This window comes from Dendrobates tinctorius, unplaced genomic scaffold (assembly GCF_039654945.1).
Source record: "Dendrobates tinctorius isolate UK_male_01 unplaced genomic scaffold, ASM3965494v1 ptg000156l, whole genome shotgun sequence".
Taxonomy (NCBI): domain Eukaryota; kingdom Metazoa; phylum Chordata; class Amphibia; order Anura; family Dendrobatidae; genus Dendrobates; species Dendrobates tinctorius.
Genome location: NW_027361823.1, coordinates 17,644,118 through 17,668,352, shown reverse-complemented (window position 1 = coordinate 17,668,352; position 24,235 = coordinate 17,644,118). Strand labels below are relative to the sequence as shown.

Genomic DNA, 24,235 nt, shown 5'->3' with positions numbered 1-24,235 from the left:
AGCTGAATGTATCGTGGCTGTGTGACAGACATGACACATGCAGCTGATGCGCCGAACATCTGATCAGCCGGCGCGATCCATGAAGCCTGGTTCTCTCTGCAACTTATTCGGTAAGTGCGACAGCTTGATGAATAAGCCCTGACTTGATCAAATTCGCTCATCTCTAGTGATGAGCGAGTATACTACTCACTGCTCAGGTTTTCCCGAGCATGCTCGGGTGTCCTCTGAGTATTTTGGCGTGCTCGGGGATTTAGTTTGTGTCGCCGCAGCTGCATGATTTATGGCTGCTGGACAGCCTGAATACATGTCTGTTTGTTAGGGAATCTCCACATGTATTCAGCCTGTCCAGCAGCCGCAAATTATGCAGCTGCATTGACTGAAACTAAATCTCCGAGCACGCCAAAATACTCGGAGGACACCCGAGCATGCTCGGGAAAACCTGAGCAACGAGTATACTCGCTCATCACTACTCATCTCTACTAAAGATAACTATCTCGTCTGCTCCGCTATCTCCATCACCCCCAATGACTCTATTATACCTTTGATTGATGACAACAGTCATAGTAAGTCTGCAAAATGAAAATCCAGCTATGTGAACTTCTCCTTCAGCTTTTATTACGGATTGTCAAAGAACTAATATTGTCATAAAACACTAAACCTAATGCAGGTCATTCCGATGTCCAGTTCTTTATTATAATGGAGCAACACACAAGAAAGTGGTCCACCAGTGTAAAGCAAGGCTCCTGCTCCTGTCAGCGACATTACTGCTGCAGATGACCAGTCACAGACTCCACTAGAAGAACTTTAGGCAGAATTCTGTTTGTAGTCTCTGAAGGGCAGGAGCATGGCTCCGACTCATGGAGTGTGAGTCAGTGAGCCCCAGTGGCCGCATCCTCCTCCTGTGATGCCCACACAGCACATTGTGCCACTCACACAGCTCCGAGGAGCCTCCAGCCTGGGGCCACACTCTCTCAGGGGCAGCTCCAGTCATTGTCACGTTTAGGAAGATCAGATGGCAGAGGGTGGAGTTAATGATCGCATTGAGGAGAGGACACCAGCCTGGTTACCTGCTGCCTGCTCTGCTCCAGCAGCCACCACATTCCTGAGCCCTAGATGAGAGGAGGCAGCTCAGCCTGCTGCACTTGCTGCTTGCCATCTGAAGGAAGCTTTGGGATTCTTTGCCTTCCACAAGCTGCTGCTGCTTTCATCCCTTTACATATGTTCTTGCCTTTTATGTGATCGGATTTCAGTAACCTAATCCTCTTCTGCTGGGGAAGAAGACGAGCACTGAGTGAGTGCACTCTTGCAGTTAATGATGAAGCCCTCTCCTGCAGCCTGTGGTGGGGATGAGGTGTGCTGCTGATGCTGAGCATGGGATCTCACCCTGGCTGCTGCACACTGATCAGGGATAATCTGTGGATGAATTGGAAACACCCTATATCTCGAAACCTGCACTGGTATTAGAAGATTTAGCCACTTATGGTTCCTGGGATATTATGCTATCCATGGGATATTTTCAGCTATAACCTCCCAGAAGGTAAGGATATGTCACCTGTTCCCTGGTAAGCTGCCTCCTTCTATGGAGTCCAGGTCCTCTTTGGGAAAGTTAGGGAAAAAGTTTGAAGCTATCTGATTGAGAGTGCTGCTGTGTCCAATGTGCCCACTGTACTGTGTGGTGTAACCCATGGGGGGAAGTAAGCTGCCATGAAATTAAGGGGATGGCACATTAATGAATGGCTTTATTTAGTAACTGACTGCACCAGTACATAATGACAGGTAGGGATTGGGTCTGTGTGAATTACTCAAAGGCTTATCTGTTCCTGTAGAATATTTCAGAACTGGTTGGTGGCTTGTTTTGGTTTTGACATTAATTAGTAAAGTTAAGTTACCATTCAATTTTGGAATTTTTTACTTGACTCTATCTATATATCTATTTATCTATCTAGTTATATAAACTAGTTATATATACTATAGTTCTTATGTTTATCTATCTACTATCTAGCAATCATCTGGTTATCTATTTATTAATCTGTCTATCATCTATCTATAGTCTATCAATTAATCAATCAATCTATCTAGATAGTTATTAACCTATCTACTATCTATTTATTAATCTGTCTATTAATCTATCAGTCTATCGTCTATCTATATTCTATCTATCTATCTTTCATCTATCTATTAATATATGTCTATATATCTATCATCTATTATCTATCTATATATCTATCATCTATTATCTGTATATCTATCTGTCCCATATATATTCCATAACTATCTGTCTCTCCATCTATCTATATCCATCTATTATCTATCTATCTTCTATCTATCTCTCCATCTATCTATATCCATCTATTTATCTATCTATCTATCTATCCCATATATATCTATCTCTCCATCAATCTATATCTATATATCTATCTTCTATCTATCTTCTATCTCATAGCTATCTATACATCTAATATCTGTCTGTCATCTATCTGTCTCTCTTTTAGGACTCTGCTGTGGAGCAAGGTCTGCTGTATATTCCACCCTAGGCTGTAAAGGTTGTGTTTGCCTTCCTGGCAGTGATATGTTTGATCTGTTGCAGCACTGCAGCCTGTCCTCCTTTACTTAATGAGTATATTTCTTCTGTTCTGCCTCTGTTCGGATGTCTGAGTGCCCTTGCTGTGGCAGCTGTACATGAGATCTCATTATCATCACTAAAGCTTTCCCTTCTGTACACAAGGAAGGCAACGTCTGATTGTGGGGCTCTGCATTAACATCCTATGTACTGTAGGACAGCATTGGGCTTAATGAAGTGCATCATCCTAATGGCAAGTCCGGCTAATGAACATCTCCCCTGTTGTTTTAGTGAGGTGTCAGAGGGAGGCTCCTCATAATCCGGATCAGCGCATCCGTATGGAACTGGAGAGGCTGTCCCTCAGCAGGACTGTCATTTCTCCTCTCTGCTTACCATTCAGGAAGTGGATGTCTGAGTCTATGACACATGTTGCAGTGAAAGGTCTTTCTGACCAGGTCTCCACTTGTTTGGACTGTAGGAGCAGAAGATCACATCTGCAGTCATCACTGTGTGGTCACTTTTGGTGAATTTTCTTTAGTATGGTCATTGAGAAATCAGATATCCTACACTATTACCAATGAGCCCTTTATATGTCTCAATGTCATCTAACTGCATTCCCAAGAAACCAGAATACTGACACCATGCCAAATGTATAGACAATTCTGAAGCCTCTGAGGACAATCTCTGTAGGGTAAAAAGAGTCCTGAATCAGGTGGAAAGGTAAAGTGCCCAAAAATACTCTGAAACTTTTGAAATAATATGACCTTTACATTTATAATATAACCAAGTCTTCCTAACACTTTCTCCTACCAAGTTGGTATATTTTGTCTCTACTAGGACCATGTTCTTTAATTGATCGCACACATGGCCAGCAGGCCCCCGGTATGTGGCTCCTTGGCCGCTGTAACTTTAGATGCTGCCGTGCGCCAGTGTCTCCCTGGTTGTTAAAGGACTCCTGAAATTTAGTATCAAGGTTGTCACTGACAGATCCATATCACTAACACAGGGCATCTGTGGCTAGATCATATAACAGGCAGTTGTCATTATGGGGAGTGCTGCAAAACTGCAGAACTAGACTGTGCACAATGTCACTGTTACACTTGATGGTCATTGTTTGCCTTATTTATTTATTATGAATTATAGCTTTTTCATTTAGTATTTATAAAATTGATGTCTTTTCATTGACTACATGAGTTTTTTTCTTTCTTTTTTTTTTTTTTAATACATTTAGCTTTAACCAGGGTCTATGATATTTCGTTCGGGACCCCACTTCTAATTCATCTAAAGTTAAAATGTGAAAAATATGGCAATATATGTGCTATCATTTCTCTATACAGTATGTTAAATAGTGTTCTAAAATATGACACCAGCTACATTAAAGTCATAAATTATATTGCTTTTGAATCTGTCAGTAGGATTTCAACCCCAAACTATTTATATGCACTAGTGATAAGTGAGTATACCCGTTACTCGGGTTTCCCTGAGCATGCTCGGTTGTCCTCTGAGTATTTGGAGGACACCCGAGTATGCTCGGGAAAACCCAAGCAACGAGTATACTCGCTCATCACTAATATGCACACAAGCTCCTTCAAAGACAAGTCCAGAAATACCTTTACATGGCCAGTCCATTCCTCTGTTGTTGAGAGATCAGTGTTTGAACAGATATGCAAATGAAGCTGGAGATTTATGGTAGATCTCTGTCACTCTAGCTCCTCCTGCTTCATGGATGGCTCTTTTGCCTGAAGTCATACAGCATAGAGGCTGTTAGTAAAGTAGGAGGCGGTGGTGCTAGGCAGGGTATAGAGCTGGACTGATAGAGGCTTCGGATCTACCATAGTTCTTCAGCCTCATTTGCATATCAAATAAAACACTGACTTCCCAACAAAGCGGGAATGGACTGAACATGTATAGGTATTGTTGGACTTGTCTATAAAACTGCTCCATGCACATATATAGAGATTGGGGTGTGAAAGCATGCTGAAAGATTCTCTTTAGTGTATTTCCCACATATGAAACCAAAGTGAAATCCTACATGTATGTGGGTAAAAAACAAACCACATTTCTATAATAACTCTTTTCCTAAAATTTAACAAAATCAGAGTATTTTTGGACAATAAGACATAGTCTTTTTCCCCATAATTGGGAGGAAAATGGGGATGGACCTTATAGTCTGAATGTAGCTTACCATCAGGTGGGGGGCAGGAAGTCGACAGCAGAAGCAGTAGGGTGATGTTTTATACCCTAGACTGGGAGGATGGGATGTCCCGTAAGCAAACATTGATTTTCCGGTGATGGGCTACAGGAAAATGATGGCATCAGTGATGATCCATATGTAGATTTAGATCTCTGCTCATTTTCCTTTAGTCCACCACAGAGACATCAATATGCCCAGCAGGGAATCCGCTCCTGCCTGGCACTGACAACATTTTCCTGAAGCTCACCACTGGGAGATCAATGGCCCCTCCCTCACAATGGCAGGACAACCCCTCTTTCCATCCCAGGTCCCGCAGCTTCACCCCACTTCTGACACCGCCGGTTTACTGCAGCGGCCACCCTTCTCTTGCTTCTAGTGATCCTATTCCAGCGCTGTCGCCCCCTCTTCCCTGGTAAGGTAAATCCAGTCTATAAGACGGACCCCTATTTTCACATTAAATTGTTTTCCCTATTTTCCTCCTCTAAATTTGAAGTGTCTTACGGTCCAGAGTGTCACCTGCTGAGAGGTGGGAGTTGGCTGTTTTGATCTAAACCAAATCACAAGAAGGATGGGCTGAAGTTTCCTAACCAGTTTACTGGCAATAAACTGCACCACAAATAGGTAGCTGTCCTATAACCAATCAATAATACCCCTTAGGTAAATTGTAATAGTTCTACCACAAAACCACAAAATAAAATACACGCAAAAATAAAATTCACATATCCCTTTGTGACATGTACAACTTTCCTGGTAGGTTGCAGAGAAATAAAATATGCCTTCTGGTAGACATTATTAATGATGTCATAAAGTTTTATGGCTATAATAAACTGAAGGTCACTTGCAATGTAAGATTTTACGTTCATTATTTTTATCAAGTTTTTTACTAATTTTATCATTGGCATCTATGTCAATTTGACAACTGTAAGTCATATTTAAGCCAATTTTAAAGTGAATGGCATATACAGTATGATTAATGTGCCCATAGACTTATTAGCCAGGTGTACGCTAAAAGTAAAGTTTCAAATTGCCCACTGACTGTGTTGCCCAAGTGCACAGTAAATCCAATTTAGTATGCCAAAAATAACTTCAAAGAATCAGTCAACAGGTTCCTGCTGCCCGAACTGCAGGCAGCATGGATCAGAGTCTGGCTGCTCTATTGCAATTAGGTGTGCTTTACTCTGACATGCTGTGGCATTTCAGAGTAGGCATACTTAAAAAAAGCCAGCAGAGGATTATGTGTCGCCTGAGTAGTTCAAGGCCAGACTCCAGGCAGTTTCTCCATTCCTTGCGCTAGTTGACTGCCGCTGTATGTGTTTGTACATAGGGAGAGACCTATGAGTGAAAGAAAAATCAAGACCGGCAGAGGTGGGAACCAGCATCGGACTACCAGCAAAAACCCATAGTCCCTGTCTGAATTTTTGAAGTGACAGGAACTGACGCCCCTCGTTCCGGTGTCTGATGCACAGATGTAATGCCCTGCAATGCAAAAACATTGCAGAATATTAGTATTAGATTAGCGATTAGGGTAGGGAAAGTTAATGTCTCATCCTGGAACAAAGTAAAAAAAAGGCTTAAAAATTGTATATCTATATATCTAATATATAAAGCTCTATGTGTATGTATGTGTGTATGTATGTGTGTGTGTGTATGTCTGGGATTGACATCCACACCGTCGCAGCTACAGCCAGAAAATTAGAAAATTTGGCACAGTCACACGTCTGGACCCCGAGAGCATCATAGGCTTAATGGGGAAAAAGTGTGTGCGTATCAAGTCCCACCCCTCATTATGATGCCATAATGGTTGCCATGGCGACGCTGATGTCATCATAGGTTACAAGCCCCGCCGCTCATTATGATGTCATAATGGTTGACTATGGGATGGAGGATGTGTGATGGGTATATGGGCACTGGACTATGGGATGGAGGATATGTATGACGAGTATATGGGCATGGGACTATGAGATGAAGGATATGTGATGGGTATATGGGCAATCGACTATGGGATGGCGAATATGTATGATGGGTATATGGTCACGGGACTATGGAATGGCGGATATGTATGACGGGTATATGGGCATGGGACTATGAGATGAAGGATGTGTTATGGGTATATGGGCACTCGACTATGGGATGGCGAATATGTATGATGGGTATATGGGCACTGGACTATGGGATGGAGGATGTGTGATGGGTATATGGGCACGGGCCTATGGGATGGAGGATGTGTGATGGGTATATGGGCACGGGCCTATGGGATTGTGGATATGTATGATGGGTATATGGGCATGGGACTATGGGATGGAGGATGGGTATATGGGCACGGGACTATGGGATGGAGGATAATTATAATTTGTTATAACTAACCATAGTTAGTTACTATGCCCGGGCAGCGCCAGGCTCTTCAGATATATATATATATATATATATATATATATTACAAAATAAAGAACAAAAAAGAATAAAAAGATAAGAATCCAATAAAAAATAAACAAATAAAATACACATATTTGGTGTCACTGCATCGAGAGCGACCTAAGCTATTAAACAGTCACACTAGTTAACACCTTCAAAGAAACAAAAACATGTGGCAGAATACAATGCCTTTTCTTCTTACCGATGAGCAAAAAATGGAATAAACTTTTCTTAAAAATTCGACTGTAAGTAAGAATAGTATCACTGAAAACATTATCTTGTCCCGCACAGCAACAAGCCACCGTACAGCTCCATCAGTGGAAAAGCAAAAAAGCTATAACTCTAAAAACAATTATTTTTTTTATAAAATAGTATTTTTTATGTAAAAGTGATAAAACATAAAAAAAATTGCTAAATGTGGTATGACTATAATCATACTGATGTGGAGAATAAAGTTATTTTGTCATTTTTGCCACACGGTTAATGGCATAAATAAAAACAAACAACAATTCCTGACTTGCTGGTTTTTGTTCATTCTGCCTTCCAAACATCAGAATAGAAAGCGATCAAAACACTTTATATGACCGAACATAGTGCCAATAAAAATGTTAGTTTGTCCCGAACAAAACAAGCCCTCACATGTTTCTGTCAGCACAAATATATGAAAATTATAGCTTTCAAAATATGGTGATGCAAAACCTTTGTTTTGCCGAAAAAGCATCTTTTAGTGTGTGACAGCAGCCAAATATAAAAAAATAACAAAAATCAATATAAATCTTGTATTGATGTAATCACACCAATCCGAAGGATAAAGTTGTTTAATCACTTATACTGCCCAAAAAACACGGCAAAATATAAATACATAAAATTCTTCACCTGTTGTTGATTTGTTCGTTCTGACTCCCAAAGATCGCAAGCCTTGGCTCTCATTTATCATTCCCTATAATGAGACAGATGGGGATATTCGCTCGGCTTTATAATCTTTCATAAATGCATGGTTGACCACAATTTTGTGCACCTTTGAAAGGAAGAACACTGCTGAAAAGAGGCCAGATGGGAGTTCAGAGTAACTCTGCTGCCTCACAATAGTGAATGGATCTCTCGGGGGTTTCCTCTGAATCACGTCATTCTGAGATTTAGATGGAAACGCCAACGAAAATGCACAGTGTGGAGCACAGGATAACCTTGATCCAAAATGTTATGTGAAATGTTCCCAAAAAAAGTTTCAACTCAGTCCGCGAAAAAGTAAGTCCCCACTCAGGTCCATCATCAATGGGAATATAGGGGGCTTAAACTACCTGAAATACAAAAGTTCTGGAAAAGTGCTATGGGTCTTCATCATCTAAAAGAAATCCAGCTAATTCTGCACCCTCAAATCCAAATGCTTCCCTCCCTTCTGATCCCCACAGTGTGCCTAAACCACAGTTAGCATCCATATTTGGCATTTCTGTAGCGATAAAAGCTTGCTCAATTTATGAGGTCCATGTCTCCAGAAGCAATAGCTGGGTACAATGTATGGGTCCTATAATGTACTATGCACTGCAATGTATGAGCACTACAATGGCAGGTTTGCAATTTTCACTGAACAACATTCATTGCTGCTTATTTGCATCCATGGAGTCAAAATTGTCACTGCACCTGTAGATAAATTCCCAAAAGGGTGTAAATTCCAAAATGGGGTCACTTAAGAAGGGATTTTGCACTTAGGGACAATGTATAAAAAGTCTGCAAAATATTCTATGATAATTTGTTCTCCAAAAGTCAAATAACATTCCTCCCCTTCTGCGTCTTACTGTGTGGCTAAGCAGCCACATCTTGGGTATTAGCACGCTCACCATAAATTGTATGACACATTTTTATGCCATTTTTACCCATTTCTCCCATGTGACATGTAAAATATGGGGCTAAAACAAAATTTTTGTGCTTAAAATGTAATTATTTTTGCTTCATCACCAAACTGAATAAAATTCTATGACACACACGTGTTGCCAATATGATCACTGCACCCCTAGATGAATTCATTTGGAGGTGTAGTTTGTAAAATGAGGTTAATTATGGAGGTGTACTGCTGTCCTGGAAACTCAGTAGCTCATACAAAGTGACATGGCACTTTCAAATCATATCAGCAAAATGTGTGCTAACATATAGCGCGCCTTCCCTTCTGAGCTTTACACTGTACCTCAAAAGTACAGGGTGGGCCATCTATATGGATACACCTAAATAAAATGGGAACGGTTGGTGATATCAACTTCCTGCTTGTGGCACATTAGTATATGGGAGGGGGAAAACTTTTCAGGATGGGTGGTGACCATGGCAGCCATTTTGAAGTCGGCCATTTTGGATCTAACTTTTTTTCCAATGGGAAGAGGGTCATGTGACACATCAAACGTATTGAGAATTTCACAAGAAAAACAATGGTGTGCTTGGTTTTTGACCACATATGAGATATTGGCATACTCAGGAGACATTGAGTAACATATTTTGCAGTCCATTTTTCCTCTCATCCCTTTTGAAATTGAAAACTTGGGGCTAAATTAACATTTTAGTGGAAAAAATGGTTATTTTTCATTGGCTCAGCCGAATGTTATACACTTCTGTGACTCGCTGGTGCATTAAAAATGCTCACTACACTGCTAGATGAATTCTTCAAGAGGTGTAGTTTCCAAAATGGGGTCACTTCTGGAAGTTCCTGCTGTACTGTCATACCAAGGGTTCTTCATATTTTGATACAAGGTGTATCCCATGCACCCCTCCATGTCCTGTGTAGACTTGGTACAGCCCCTCCAATAAGTTGTAAAAATTGCACATACTAAAATTTTTATTTATTATTCTTCATTATTTTTTATTCATTTATTTATTTTTTTTACTTTAATTTTTTCCTTTTTTTCTTGTTTTTTGTTTTCTCCTTATTTCTATTACTTCTATTTCTATATCTGTTGTCTATTTCCTTCTATTTTCCCACTCCTTGTTTTACCCTATTGACATTGAAATACTAATGCCCTTATATAGATGGCTGAGTCTGACGCTATAGGTATACACTGATATTCCCTTAGATTGTGGAAAAAAAGCAATAGATAAAGCAAGAAACTCTATTGTGATTTAATTGGATCAATTTGTGATGACCCAACTACTGGAACGTGTCCTTTGTTCTCCTTCCTTGCGATCAGTTTGTGACAGGAGAGAAGTGATGACATCATGCGAGGAGCTATAATGACACATTATGTGATTGCTGTGGTTACATGTGACCATGATGATCATGTGACCATGATGATCATGTGACATAGACATGGGAGGTGCTATCGACATTATGCTGATCACGTGACCGCTAAGACAGCATGTGACTATGACAATCACGTGATGTATAATGATACCATCATGAGCCACCACATAATGGCCAAATGCCAGCATTACCATTGGTTTGACATATTTAAAGAGGCGGTAGCAATAATGGGAGAAATAGGATATGGAAAAAAAAAAATTTTATTTCCACGTCTCATCATTACAAAATTCTGTGAATATTGATGAGTTCAAGGTTCTCACTACATCTCTAGATAAGTTCCTTGAGTGGTGAAATTTCAAAAATGGTGTCACCAGTGAAGAATTTCCACTGTTTAGGCACAATAGGGGGCTGCAAACATGACATGGAGTCGCTACTTAGTCCAGGCAATTTTGCGCTCCAAAAGTCAAATGATGCTCCTTCCATTCAGAGCCCTGCTGTCAGCCCAAATAGTAGTTTTCAGCAACATATGGGGTATCGGCTTACTCAGAAGAAATTGCACAACAATTTATATTGCCAATTTTCTCCTCTTACCCTTGTGAAAATTAAGTATTTAGGACTAAAGCAACATTTTAGTGTGAAAATGTATTTTTGCGTTTTCACAGCTCAACATCATAAAATTCGGTGAAGCACCTGTGGGTTCAAGATGCTCAGCATACCTCTTGATAAATTCGTTGAGGGGTGCAGTCTCCAAAATTTTCAGGAAAAACTGTGCATTTAATTTTCTCCGTTTACTGTTTTAAAAATGCTAAATTTGGGTCTCAATGAACATTTTTTTTTTTGGAAAAATTAAAATATTATTTTTTTCCGCCACATCACTTTAATTCCTACAAAGCACGTAAAGGGTTATTAAACATTGTGAATGGGGTTTTGAGCACTTTGAGGGGTTACATTTTTAAAAAGCTGTGACTTTCGGCTATTTTCTGTAGACCCCTGAAAGTCACTTCAAACATGATGTGGTCAGTATTGGTTTTGTAAATTTTGTTGGAAAAATTCAAAGTTGCTGATAAATTTTTAACGTTTCTAGTTTCCTAACAAAAAAAAAAAGTTCAAAAATTATGCTGATTTATAGAAGACTTATGGGAAATGTTACTTCTAAATTATTCTGTACAGAATGACTAGCTGGTTTAAGTACTGCACCCCAAATTTTCAGAAGGAAAATAGGGAAAAAAAATTAATGTGTCAAACGGGGGCCCATCTTACAGTCCGAATTCAGCTTACCGGGGGAATCAGCAGCGCTGATGACGTGTGGTCACAGGGGCATTCGGTGGTCTGGTGATGATATGATTCCCGTCCCAGACTGGTGCGATAGGTAGAGCAGTGTTCGTGATGTGGAGGCTCCGCACATCTATTGATGTGATGCGATGGCCTCTGAGAAAATCCATCCCAGGCTGGTGCAGCAGGTACGGTGGTGGTCAGTGGTGAGGGGGCTCCGTGGACATTTTCTGAAAGCCCGGAGCTTCAGCACATCAATTGCTGCAATGCAGTGGCCTCTGGGAAAATGGCTGCCAGAGATGGCATATGCGCAGATTGAGAAGATCTCGGCACCGAGATCTTTGGACGAGATCTCGTTGCAGCTTCCGGCAGAAATTTTCTGGGAGACCACCCATTGCAGCAATGGAAGTGCGGGGGTTCCGGGCTTTCACAAAATGTTGGCGGAGCCCCCACACCACCGATCACTGCCGAATACTGCTGCACCAGCCTGGGAAGGCAATGTGATCATCGCCCTGCAGCGTCGGACCACTGCAGAACTGCCTGACTCCTGCTGCCGCCACACTACTTGTAAGTATATTCTAACTATAAGATGCACCCCAATTTTCACCTAAAAAATTTTTGGGAAAAAAGTGTGTCTTATAGTCTGAAAAATATGGTAAATAAAAATTGGAAATTTGAAAATTGCAAAATTTTCAAAACTTTCGCCAAAATTCCAAAACTTTCACAAACAAACCCCTTAAAAATTGACTTAAATTTAGCACTGCCATAACGTACAATGTGTCATGAAAAACATTCTCAGAATCACTGGGATCCATTGATGGATACCATAGATATTGCCACATAAAAGTGACAGTGGTCAAAATTGTAAAATTTTGCCTTGTCAGGAAGGTGAAAGGACTAAATATAGAGACAAGAATCATTCCGTGCTGCTGCTGGACTTCTTCTTCCTAAATCACTTTAGTTGATTGACAGGTCCCTTTCGTGTGTTCTAAAGGACTAAATCAATCCTGCTTAAAGTGTGGGCCAGATCGTTAAACTATGTTTTTTCTTAAATGCTGCCCATGGTTTGGGCAGGACAAATCGATTGATAAGTTCCCATTAAAGGGAAGGTGCGGTGTTTTGTCATAATTTAATGTAAAAAAGAAAATAGTATAAAAATATATTGTCCCCTAAGCTTGACTCAGTGGTGTGTATGTTTTTTTTTTTTTACTGTATTAATGCAGGCACTGGGGGCTGCCATCCTACCTTTCCGGTTGCTGAACGACACTTTCCATGCTCATTTTCGGCAGTCCCTGGGCATAAGACACAATAGTCTGCTGCCGACCCTATCTCTTTCATTGCAGCTGCATCAGGAGTGGACTGGGCACGCCTCTGTGGGCAGCTCAATTCACAGCTGTAGGTGTGGCCAGGCGCCATCTTATTAGAGCCCAGTGCTTTCCTTTTAGCTCCATTTACACTCTATTGCATGCCCTGGATGCTGTACTCAGTATTTGATCAGTATTTAAACAGTATTTGTATGGCAAAACCAGGAATGTCTCCAAAATAAGGAACAGGAGTCAGTCTTTCAATTATATTTTTTTCTCGGTAAGTTCCATTCCTGGCTTTGGCATACAAACACTGATGCAAAATACTGACCAAATACTGACGTGTGAATGAGCCTTAACAGGGCTTGGATGTTCACTCTGCATATACCAGCTGCAGGAGACGGATACAGGACAAGCTCCTGGAAACCGAGCTGCTCTTTCCCAAACACCCGACCAGCTTCTGCCCCTGCTCTTGCAAAACATAGGAGGAGCTGCTCCCTGCTGTTTCAAAACACTTGGCAATCTGCTGAACATCTAATCCTCTCCTGTGTGATACTGACTGCTGAGCCATGTATATAATCCTATCCTGTGTGATACTGTGTGCTGAGCAGTGTATCTAATCCTATCCTGTGATACTGTCTGCTGAGCCATGTATCTAATCCTCTCCTGTGTGATACTGTGTGCTGAGCCGTGTATTAATCCTATCCTGTGATACAGTCTGCTGAGCCGTGTATCTAATCCAATCCTGTGTGATACTGTCTGCTGAGCCGTGTATCTAATCCTCTCCTGTGTGACACTGAGTGCTGAGCCGTGTATCTAATCCTATCCTGTGTGATACTGACTGCTGAGCCGTGTATCTAATCCTCTCCCGTGTGATACTGACTGCTGAGCCATGTATCTAATCCTATCCTGTGATACTGACGGCTGAGCCATGTATCTAATCCTATCCTGTGTGATACTGACTGCTGATCTGTGTATCTAATCCTATCCTGTGTGATACTGTCTGCTGAGCCGTGTAACTAATCCTCTCCCGTGTGATACTGACTGCTGAGCCATGTATCTAATCCTATCCTGTGTGATACTGACTGCTGAGCCGTGTATCTAATCCTCTCCCGTGTGATACTGACTGCTGAGCCATGTATCTAATCCTATCCTGTGTGATACTGACTGCTGAGCTGTGTATCTAATCCTATCCTGTGATACTGACGGCTGAGCCATGTATCTAATCCTATCATGTGTGTTACTGACTGCTCAGCCGTGTATCTAATCCTATCCTGTGTGATACTGTCTGCTGAGCCATGTATCTAATCCTATCCTGTGTGATACTGACTGCTGAGCCGCGTATCCAATCCTATCCCGTGTGAAACTGACTGCTGAGCCGTGTATCTAATCCTATCCTATGTGATACTGACTGCTGAGCCGTGTATCTAATCCTATCCTGTGTGATACTGACTGCTGATCTGTATATCTAATCCCAACCTGTGTGATACTGTCTGCTGAGCCGTGTATCTAATCCTATCCCGTGTGATACTGATTGCTGAGCCGTGCATCTAATCCTATCCCGTGTGATAGTGACTGCTGAGCCATGTATCTAATCCTCTACTGTGTGATACTGACTGCTGAGCCATGTATCTAGTCCTATCCTATGTGATACTGTCTGCTGAGCCGTGTATCCAATCCTATCCTGTGTCATACTGACTGCTGAGCCGTGTATCTAATCCTATCCTATGTGATACTGTCTGCTGAGCCGTGTATCTAATCCTATCCCGTGTGATACTGACTGCTGAGCTGTGTATCTAAACCTCTCCTGTGTGATACTGACTGCTGAGCCGTGTATCTAATCCTATCCTGTGTGATACTGACTTCTGAGCTGTGTATCTAATCCTATCCTGTGTGATACTGACTGCTGAGCCGTGTATCTAATCCTATCCTGTGTGATACTGCTCTCCTGAAATACTCTATGCTGATGTCACCCTGCTCCTCCACCATATATCTCCCTCTGTGCCCACCATTGACCAGCACACTGCTCTCCTGAAATACTCTGTGCTGCTGTCACCCTGCTCCTCCACCATATATCTCCCTCTTTGACCCCCCCATAGACCAGCACACTGCTCTCCTGAAATACTCTGTGCTGCTGTCACCCTGCTCCTCGACCATATATCTCCCTCTGTGCCCCCCATAGACAAGTACACTGCTCTCTTGAAATACTCTGTGCTGCTGTCACCCTGCTCCTCCACCATATGTCTCCTTCTGTGACCCCCCATAAGCCAGCACACTGCTCTCCTGAAATACTCTGTGCTGCTGTCACCCTGCTCCTCCCCCGTATATATCTTTCTGTGCCCCATAGACCAGTACATTGCTCTCCTGAAATACTCTGTGCTGCTGTCTCCCTGTTCCTTCACCATATATCTCCCTCTGTGCCCCCATAGACCAGCACACTGCTCTCCTGACATACTCTGAACTGCTGTCACTCTGCTCCTCCCCCATATATCTCCCTCTGTGCCCCCCATAGACCAGCACACTGCTCTCCTGACATGCTCTCTGGTGCTGTCACCCTGCTCCTCCAACATATGCCTACCTCTGTGCCCCCCACAGACCAGCACGCTGCTCTCCTGAAATACTCTGTGCTGCTGTTACCCTGCTCCTCCCCCATATATCTCCCTCTGTGCCCCCCATAGACCAGCACACTACTCTCCTGAAATACTCTGTGGTGCTGTCACCCTGCTCCTCCACCACATGTCTCCCTCTGTGCCCCCCATAGACCAGCACACTGCTCTCCTGAAATACTCTGTGCTTCTGTCACCCTGCTCCTCCCCCATATATCTCCCTATGTGCCCCCCATAGATCAGCACACTGTTTTCCTGAAATACTCTGTGCTGCTGTCACCTTGCTCCCTCCCACATATATCTCCCTCTGTGCCCCCCATAGACCAGCACACAGCTCTCCTGAAATACTCTGTGCTGCTGTCAGCCTGCTCCTCCCCCATATCTCTCCCTATGTGCCCCCCATAGACCAGCACACTGCTCTCCTGAAATACTCTGTGCTGCTGTCACCCTGCTCGTCCACCATATGTCTCCCTCTGTGCCCCCCATAGACTAGCACACTGCTCTCCTGAAATACTCTGTGCTGCTGTCACCCTGCTCCTCCCCATTTATCTCCCTCTGTGCCCCCCATAGACCAGCACACTGCTCTCCTGAAATGCTCTGTGCTGCTGTCACCCTGCTCCTCCCCCATATATGTCCCTCTGTGCCCCCCCATAGACCAGCACACTGCTCTCCTGAAATACTCTGTGCTGCTCTCACCCTGCTCCCTCCCCCATATATCTCCCTCTGTGCCCACCATAGACCAGCACACTGCTCTCCTGAAATACTCTGTGCTGCTGTCACCCTGGTCCCTCCCCCCTATATCTCCCTCTGTGCCCCCCATAGACCAGCATACTGCTCTCCTGAAATACTCTGTGCTGCTGTCACCCTGCTCCTCCCCCATATATGTCCCTCTGTGCCCCCCCATAGACCAGCACACTGCTCTCCTGAAATACTCTGTGCTGCTCTCACCCTGCTCCCTCCCCCATATATCTCCCTCTGTGCCCCCCATAGACCAGCACACTGCTCTCCTGAAATACTCTGTGCTGCTGTCACCCTGGTCCCTCCCCCATATATCTCCCTCTGTGCCCCCCATAGACCAGCATACTGCTCTCCTGAAATACTCTGTGGTGCTGTCACTCTGCTCCCTCCCCCATATATCTCCCTCTGTGCCCCCCATAGACCAGCACACTGCTCTCCTGAAATACTCTGTGCTGCTGTCACCCTGCTCCTCCCCATATATCTCACTCTGTGCCCCCCATAGACCAGCACACTGCTCTCCTGAAATACTCTGTGCTGCTGTCTCCCTGCTCCTCCCCCATATATCTCCCTCTGTGCCCCCCATAGACCAGCACACTGCGCTCCTGAAATACTCTGTGCTGCTGTCACCCTGCTCCTCCACCATATATCTCCCTCTGTGCCCCCCATAGACCAGCACACTGCTCTGCTGAAATACTCTGTGCTGCTGTCACCCTGCTCCTCCCCCATATATCTCCCTCTGTGCCCCTCATAGACCAGCAGACTGCTCTCCTGAAATTCTCTGTGCTGCTGTCACCCTGCTTCCTCCCCCATATATCTCCCTCTGTGCCCCCCATAGACCAGCACACTGCTCTCCTGAAATACTCTGTGCTGTTGTCACCCTTCTCCTCCCCCATATATCTCCCTTTGTGCCCCCATAGACCAACACACTGCTCTCCTGAAATACTCTGTGCTTCTGTCACCCTGCTCCCTCATATATCTCCCTCTGTGCCCCCCATAGACCAGCAGACTGCTCTCCTGAAATTCTCTGTGCTGCTGTCACCCTGCTTCCTCCCCCATATATCTCCCTCTGTGCTCCCCATAGACCAGCACACTGCTCTCCTGAAATACTCTGTGGTGCTGTCTCCCTGCTCCTCCACCATATATGTCCCTCTGTGCCCCCCATAGACCAGCACACTGCTCTCCTGAAATACTCTGTGCTGCTGTCACCCTGCTCCTCCCCATATATCTCCCTCTGTGACTCTTTTTATTATAAAATTATCAAAAATACATTCAGAAACAAAACATAATACATAAACTGAAGAAAAACCCACATAAACAGACATAAAAATGTGCAAACATGCGCTATCATCTTTAAGTCCAGATCCTTTCCTTGCCCTCCACTAGGCTTTTGCAGCCTAAGGTACCCCCAGCAGGAATCTACTAAAAGAAAATACAAAAAAAACAAAGAAACATAAATAACTCCCACCGCTCTTACTTCATTCAACCCCCTTCACACCACATTCATACCCCATTCATACTTCACCTATTTTACTATTTGACTATTTAAAAAAACCTGAAAAATAATCCTTTACTGTCCCTCTGCCTTGAAAGAAAAAGGAACTCCACCATTTTGGCTGACAAACCTCAACTCCCATTACACAGCATAGACTTTTTTTTTTTTCCCTCCCACACATGGCGACAAGTTCGTAGCCTTTTTTCCACCACCTTGCACCGCAGGTCCTACAAGTTTGTAGCCATATCACTGCACAATCAGGTCCACAAAAGTTTATGGCCTTTTTCTTTTTTTTTTATTCCAAACAAAAACTATTTTTTATTTCCAGGGTCCATAGAGTCTACTTCTCCTGCCCTGCTCCTTTGTTCCTCTTGGCATCCGGTCATCCATCCACCACCCCCCATGCACCCCCCTCCCAACCTGACTACACCCCATCCACACACTCTAACTAAAAAAAAAGTGTTTTTTTTTTTTCCATTATACCAATGCATAACCAAAATACATTTTCCCAAAACTCTCAATACAATTCCATCTACTTACGTACTAATACACAAACTAAACAAAGCATTTGCATACCCAAGGCCAAAGTTTGGCACCTGTAAGCCCAATATCCATTATATTTCCTGTTTTTAAAACAAAAAGCTAAGGTGGCATGCACCAGCCCACCACCAGGAAATGGAGTCCTAGAGGCTCCATCCCTCACTAACACAATCATCCTATCCCTCAAGAACTAAGTATTACGTGCCCCGATGCTCACCTGGGGTCCTCCTCCTCCCGGTGCGTCCCCCCTTCATCCTCGCGCCGTGCCCTGTCTGGCTTTGCAGGGTCACGGCGCGTCAGAGGCACGCACATGCGCACTCGCTCGTTTCTCACCGCGGGGCATCCTGGGAGCACGTGACCCGGTGGCTCCGCCCCCAACATGGCGGCGCCCACCGGGTATTTCTGTCTGGCGTCTTGAAAGGTAAGACGCCTGTTTGTCTTCCTCTGTGGCGCTAGCGTTCCTGCGCAGCGTCGCCCCGACTCTCAGGTCCCTCCTCTCTCTGGTCTGCGCTCTGCTCTCCGCTCCATAGCTCCGACTAGACCCCCGCTCTGTTCCCTCTGCTGCCTCCGTGCCTGTACCTCGCCTGGTCCTTCTCTGCTGCTGTCATCAGCTGATCCTTAGCTAGGGTTCCGTCCTTTCCCCTAGGTCAGTTCCCCCTAACCTTTCTCCCTTCTTTCTTCCAGCGTTCCTGTCCTGGCTCCATCCTGATCGGTCCTGGTTCCCTACGTTCTGTTCCCCCCTGCTCCGGTTCTACTCTAGTCTGTATCCTTTGTCCTTTCCCTCAGTACACTCCCTGGGTCGTCCCTTTGGTTCCGGCTGTCGTGGTCTCACCCCCCTTGGGCCTGCCCCTAACACTCCCTGTATAGGGGGTGGTCATCACCTGGGCCGCTCGCCCTCGGGGGCTCTGGAGCCACGACCCAGAGGGTCCACTCTTCGGTTCCTACTTAGAACCGTAACAGAACAAACAGGCCATGGACCCCGCTGGAGCCGCTGCGGCTCAAAAGGAGTTGCTGTTTTTGCGAGAGAATCAAACTCGTATCATGGCTTTCATGAAATCCATGGATTCTCGTCTTTCCGGGCTCCAGTCCTCTGACCCTGGGAATGCCTCACAACTGGCTGGACTGCAGCAGGAACTGGCCCAGCAAAGGGATACCCAGACCCATATCCTCAGTTATATGGCCTCCATAGATGACCGCATTCAACACCCGTGACGGTCACTATGAATACCTGGTGATGCCGTTTGGCCTCTGTAACGCACCAGCGGTATTCCAGGAGCTCGTTAATGATATTTTTCGGGATCTCCTTTACTCCTGTGTCGTGGTTTATCTCGACGACATTCTTGTCTTCTCTCCAGATCTCTCCACCCATCGACGAGATGTACGGCAAGTGTTGCAGCGTCTAAGGGAGAACCACCTATTTGCCAAGTTGGAGAAATGCGCCTTCGAACAACCGTCCCTGCCGTTCCTTGGGTATATCGTTTCGAGGTCTGGATTGAGGATGGATCCCGAGAAAGTGTCCACGATCCTGGCCTGGCCCCGTCCCCTTGGTCTCAAAGCCATTCAACGCTTTCTCGGCTTTGCAAACTATTATAGGCAATTCGTTCCTCATTTTTCCACCATAACCAAGCCCATCTCTGCTCTTGTGCGCAAAGGAGCTAATCCCCGCCTCTGGCCTCCCGAGGCAGAAGACGCCTTTCAAACTCTGAAGAGAGAATTCGCTACAGCGCCCGTTCTCCACCGTCCTGATGCCGAGAGACCCTTCATTCTCGAGGTCGACGCATCCTCCGTGGGAGCGGGGGCGGTTCTCCTGCAAAGAACCTCCTCTGGCCGGACTGTCACCTGTGGGTTCTTTTCTAAAGCCTTTTCTCCCCCCGAACGCAACTACTCCATTGGGGACAAAGAACTACTAGCAATCAAACTGGCTTTAGAGGAATGGCGTTACCTTCTCGAAGGAGCTGTCCATCCCTTTACGATATTTACCGACCACAAGAATTTGGCCTATGTTCAGTCTGCCCAAAGGCTCAATCCCCGGCAAGCCCGATGGTCCCTATTTTTTGGACGCTTTGATTTCGAGCTCCGCTTTCGTCCAGGTAATAAGAACATCAGAGCTGATGCCTTATCAAGATCATTTCTCCCGACCGATGAAGAGGAGAGCCCCGCTCACATCATCGATCCAGCAAAGATCGTCACCCTAGCCCCTCTAAGTTTGGTCAACCCACCACCAGGCAAGACCTTGGTATTGGACCATGACAGAGTAAGGGTTCTGCACTGGGGACACTCTTCTAAGATCGCCGGGCATGTTGGAGCCAAGAGGACTCTATCCCGCCTGAAGAAGGAGGGGAGTAAGAGAGGGGGTACTATTACGTGCCCCGATGCTCACCTGGGGTCCTCCTCCTCCCGGTGCGTCCCCCCTTCATCCTCGCGCCGTGCCCTGTCTGGCTTTGCAGGGTCACGGCGCGTCAGAGGCACGCACATGCGCACTCGCTCGTTTCTCACCGCGGGGCATCCTGGGAGCACGTGACCCGGTGGCTCCGCCCCCAACATGGCGGCGCCCACCGGGTATTTCTGTCTGGCGTCTTGAAAGGTAAGACGCCTGTTTGTCTTCCTCTGTGGCGCTAGCGTTCCTGCGCAGCGTCGCCCCGACTCTCAGGTCCCTCCTCTCTCTGGTCTGCGCTCTGCTCTCCGCTCCATAGCTCCGACTAGACCCCCGCTCTGTTCCCTCTGCTGCCTCCGTGCCTGTACCTCGCCTGGTCCTTCTCTGCTGCTGTCATCAGCTGATCCTTAGCTAGGGTTCCGTCCTTTCCCCTAGGTCAGTTCCCCCTAACCTTTCTCCCTTCTTTCTTCCAGCGTTCCTGTCCTGGCTCCATCCTGATCGGTCCTGGTTCCCTACGTTCTGTTCCCCCCTGCTCCGGTTCTACTCTAGTCTGTATCCTTTGTCCTTTCCCTCAGTACACTCCCTGGGTCGTCCCTTTGGTTCCGGCTGTCGTGGTCTCACCCCCCTTGGGCCTGCCCCTAACACTCCCTGTATAGGGGGTGGTCATCACCTGGGCCGCTCGCCCTCGGGGGCTCTGGAGCCACGACCCAGAGGGTCCACTCTTCGGTTCCTACTTAGAACCGTAACACTAAGACTGTCCCTACTTCTATCCCTAAAAAGAAACTGTCCCTATCTGTCCCTACCTGTCCCTATTCTCCCTAACTTATCATAACTAACTCTCTATCTGTCCTTCAGTGCCTGTCCCTCCCTGTCCCTATCTGCCCCTACTTATGTCCCTCAACACCCAGTGACCTTGTGCTGTCCCTACCCACATTCACACCGGTCTGGCTCTCCCTAGAGTGTGTTTATCAAAAGGAAAGGCCCCTCCAAAGCCAAGAGGCCCTCCTCACACCCATCCTCTCGAACTCCAAAGAACGTACCCTCACCAGGTCACCCAAGATGTTACTAACCACCTCGTCCCTTGTTAGGAATTTACGCCGCGTCGACACTAGACACCGTGCATTCCAACTGTAGAACCTAACCACTACACTGACTAGGAATAAAGTGCCCCGGTCTCGGCCACCCAGGGATCCGAACGCTCCATAGGCCCACTCGGCGTAGGAGAGGGACGTCTGCCGTGGCCAACATATGGAAGCACCCACCCTGTTGTAAACCTCTGTATTAAAGGGACAATGAAGCAGGAAGTGCTCCATGCTTTCCAGCACGTCGCCACACTCCTCACGGGGACAACCTCAGAGCTCCTGTACTTCAAGTTCTCCTTTACATACAGCCTCCCGTGGAAGCAGCGCCAGGCCAAGTCCCAAAACTTCAAGGGGATCCGTTTGGAATTTAAAAGCCCGAGCCCCACCTCCAGATCCCGGCCTGGGCAATCCTTAAGGGCCAGGGGCTTCTGGAAATGGGTCAACAGAACCCTTCTGTCAAGGCATTGCCTCGACATGGTCCTGATTTCCCACATTCCCAGACCCCACCGGCAGATCACCTTCAGAACCGGGGTAGCATAAGCCGGGAGATGCCCATGAGGCGTGCGGAGGTCCTTCACTCGCCCACCTGTCTCCCATTCCTGGAAGAAAGGCCAAAGCCAACCCCTGCAGGAGACTACCCACGGAGGAGCCCTCTCTAGCCAGAGGCTGGAAATGTTGGCCTTAAGAAAGGTGTTCACTAAGAACACTACTGGGTTGACCATACCCAACCCACCTAGTCTCCTTGTGCGGTATGTGACCTCTCTCTTGATTAGGTTGAGCCTATTCCGCCATAACAACTGGAAGAACAGGCTGTAGACCCGTGTCCAGAGAGGTTCTGGCAAGATACACACGCTGCCCAAGTAAATTAACAAAGGAAGCAGAAAGTCTTTTGCCAGGGCAACCCTTTCCCTCAGGGTCAAGGACCAACCCTTCCACTGGTCCACCTTTTGGGCGGCGATCTTAACTCTGCCCTCCCAATTTTGCTGGGGGTAGTCCCCCGGGGCCAAATTCGATGCCTAGAATTTTGGCGGTGGCCTGGGGCCCTGGAAGGGTGTCCGGGAGATCAAAACTAGGATCTCCCCCTCCCAGCCAGAGACCTTCACACTTATCCCGGTTGATCATGGACCCAGATGCCTCCGAGTAGCGCACAACCTCCGACATGACCCAATCCGCCTCCCCTCTTGAGGATACGAAGAGGGAGACATCATCAGCGTACGCCACCACCCTCAGAGAGGACCCAGAGCCCGCCCGGTCCATCCCGACTCCCGCCAACGGTCCACGATCTACCCTCAGGAACGGATCGATCGCGAACACGTATAAAAGCGGGCTCGGACAGCCCTGACGGACCCCAGAACCCACCTCAAAAGGGCGACCCAACCAACCGTTCACCAGCGGAAAAGTCTCAGCCCCTTGGTTCAAGATCTCTAACCATTTGACAAACCTCCCATGCAGACCGTACCTCAAAAGGACAGACCAGAGGTACTCGTGGTTGACCCAGTCAAAGGCTTTCGCTTGGTCTAATGACAGCAAGTACCCCTTCCAGTGACCTGCCCTACCCTGCTCCACTGCCTCTCGGACACCAAGCACAGCACTAACAGTGCTGCGGCCTGGAACAGAGCAATGCTGGGCCCCTGAAAGGAGCCGGGGTGCAAACTTCACCAGCCGATTAAACAGCACCTTGGCCAGAACCTTCCGGTCCATATCAAGAAGCGCTATGGGACGCCAATTCTCGATACGGGATGGATATTTACCCTTTGACAGAATAATCAGGGCTGCCCTCCTCATTGAACTGGGAAGAGTGCCCGAGGAAAGACACTCATTAAACACCCCCGTCAAGAGGGGGACCAAGGAGTCCCTAAAGGTCTTGTAAAACTCGGATGTTAAGCCATCCGGACCTGGTGATTTCTTGGGCCGGAGCCCATCAATGGCCAGTCTCACTTCCTCTTCCCTAATTTCTTCTGCCAAAACACCAAGAGAGGGATCATCCCCTGGCTCAGGGATGGCTTCAGCCAGGAAAGCCGACATCCCATCCCGATCCAGATCCTTCTTTTCCAAGAGGTGCGAGTAGAAGGACCTGACCACCTACAGGATCCCTGATTTGGATCTGTTCAGGGACCCCGTACTGTCGATCAGTCCTGTCACCATCTTACAATTCACTGACATCTTACAGTTTCTGTAAGGGTCGGGCGAGCGGTACTTCCAGAAGTCCCTCTCAAAAACTAAAGATGTGTGTCTATCATACTGGCACCTCTTGAGCAAAGATTTCACTCTGGAGATTTCCTCACGGTCACCTCCAGTCGAGACAAGCTGCTCGAGTTTCCTCCCCAGAGCCCGGTACAGGCGATGCCTGTTCAGACTTCTGAGGTTCGAGAGCTGACGGAAGAACCCCGCCGCCCGCTTTTTGAAGATCTCCCCCACTCTGACTTACTACTGCAGAGATC

General features: G+C 46.1%; 1 protein-coding gene across 2 annotated transcripts in view; it reads left to right on the top strand.

The window, feature by feature from the left end:
- The first annotated feature begins 769 nt into the window (after positions 1 to 769).
- Positions 770 to 24,235, top strand: part of PCDH15 (protocadherin related 15) — a 2,659,104-nt gene continuing 2,635,638 nt past the window's right edge. For both annotated transcript variants that reach the window (XM_073548247.1, XM_073548246.1), the window contains exon 1: positions 770 to 1,537. The gene's annotated coding sequence lies outside the window, so the exon portion shown is untranslated. The remainder of the gene's footprint in view (positions 1,538 to 24,235) is intronic.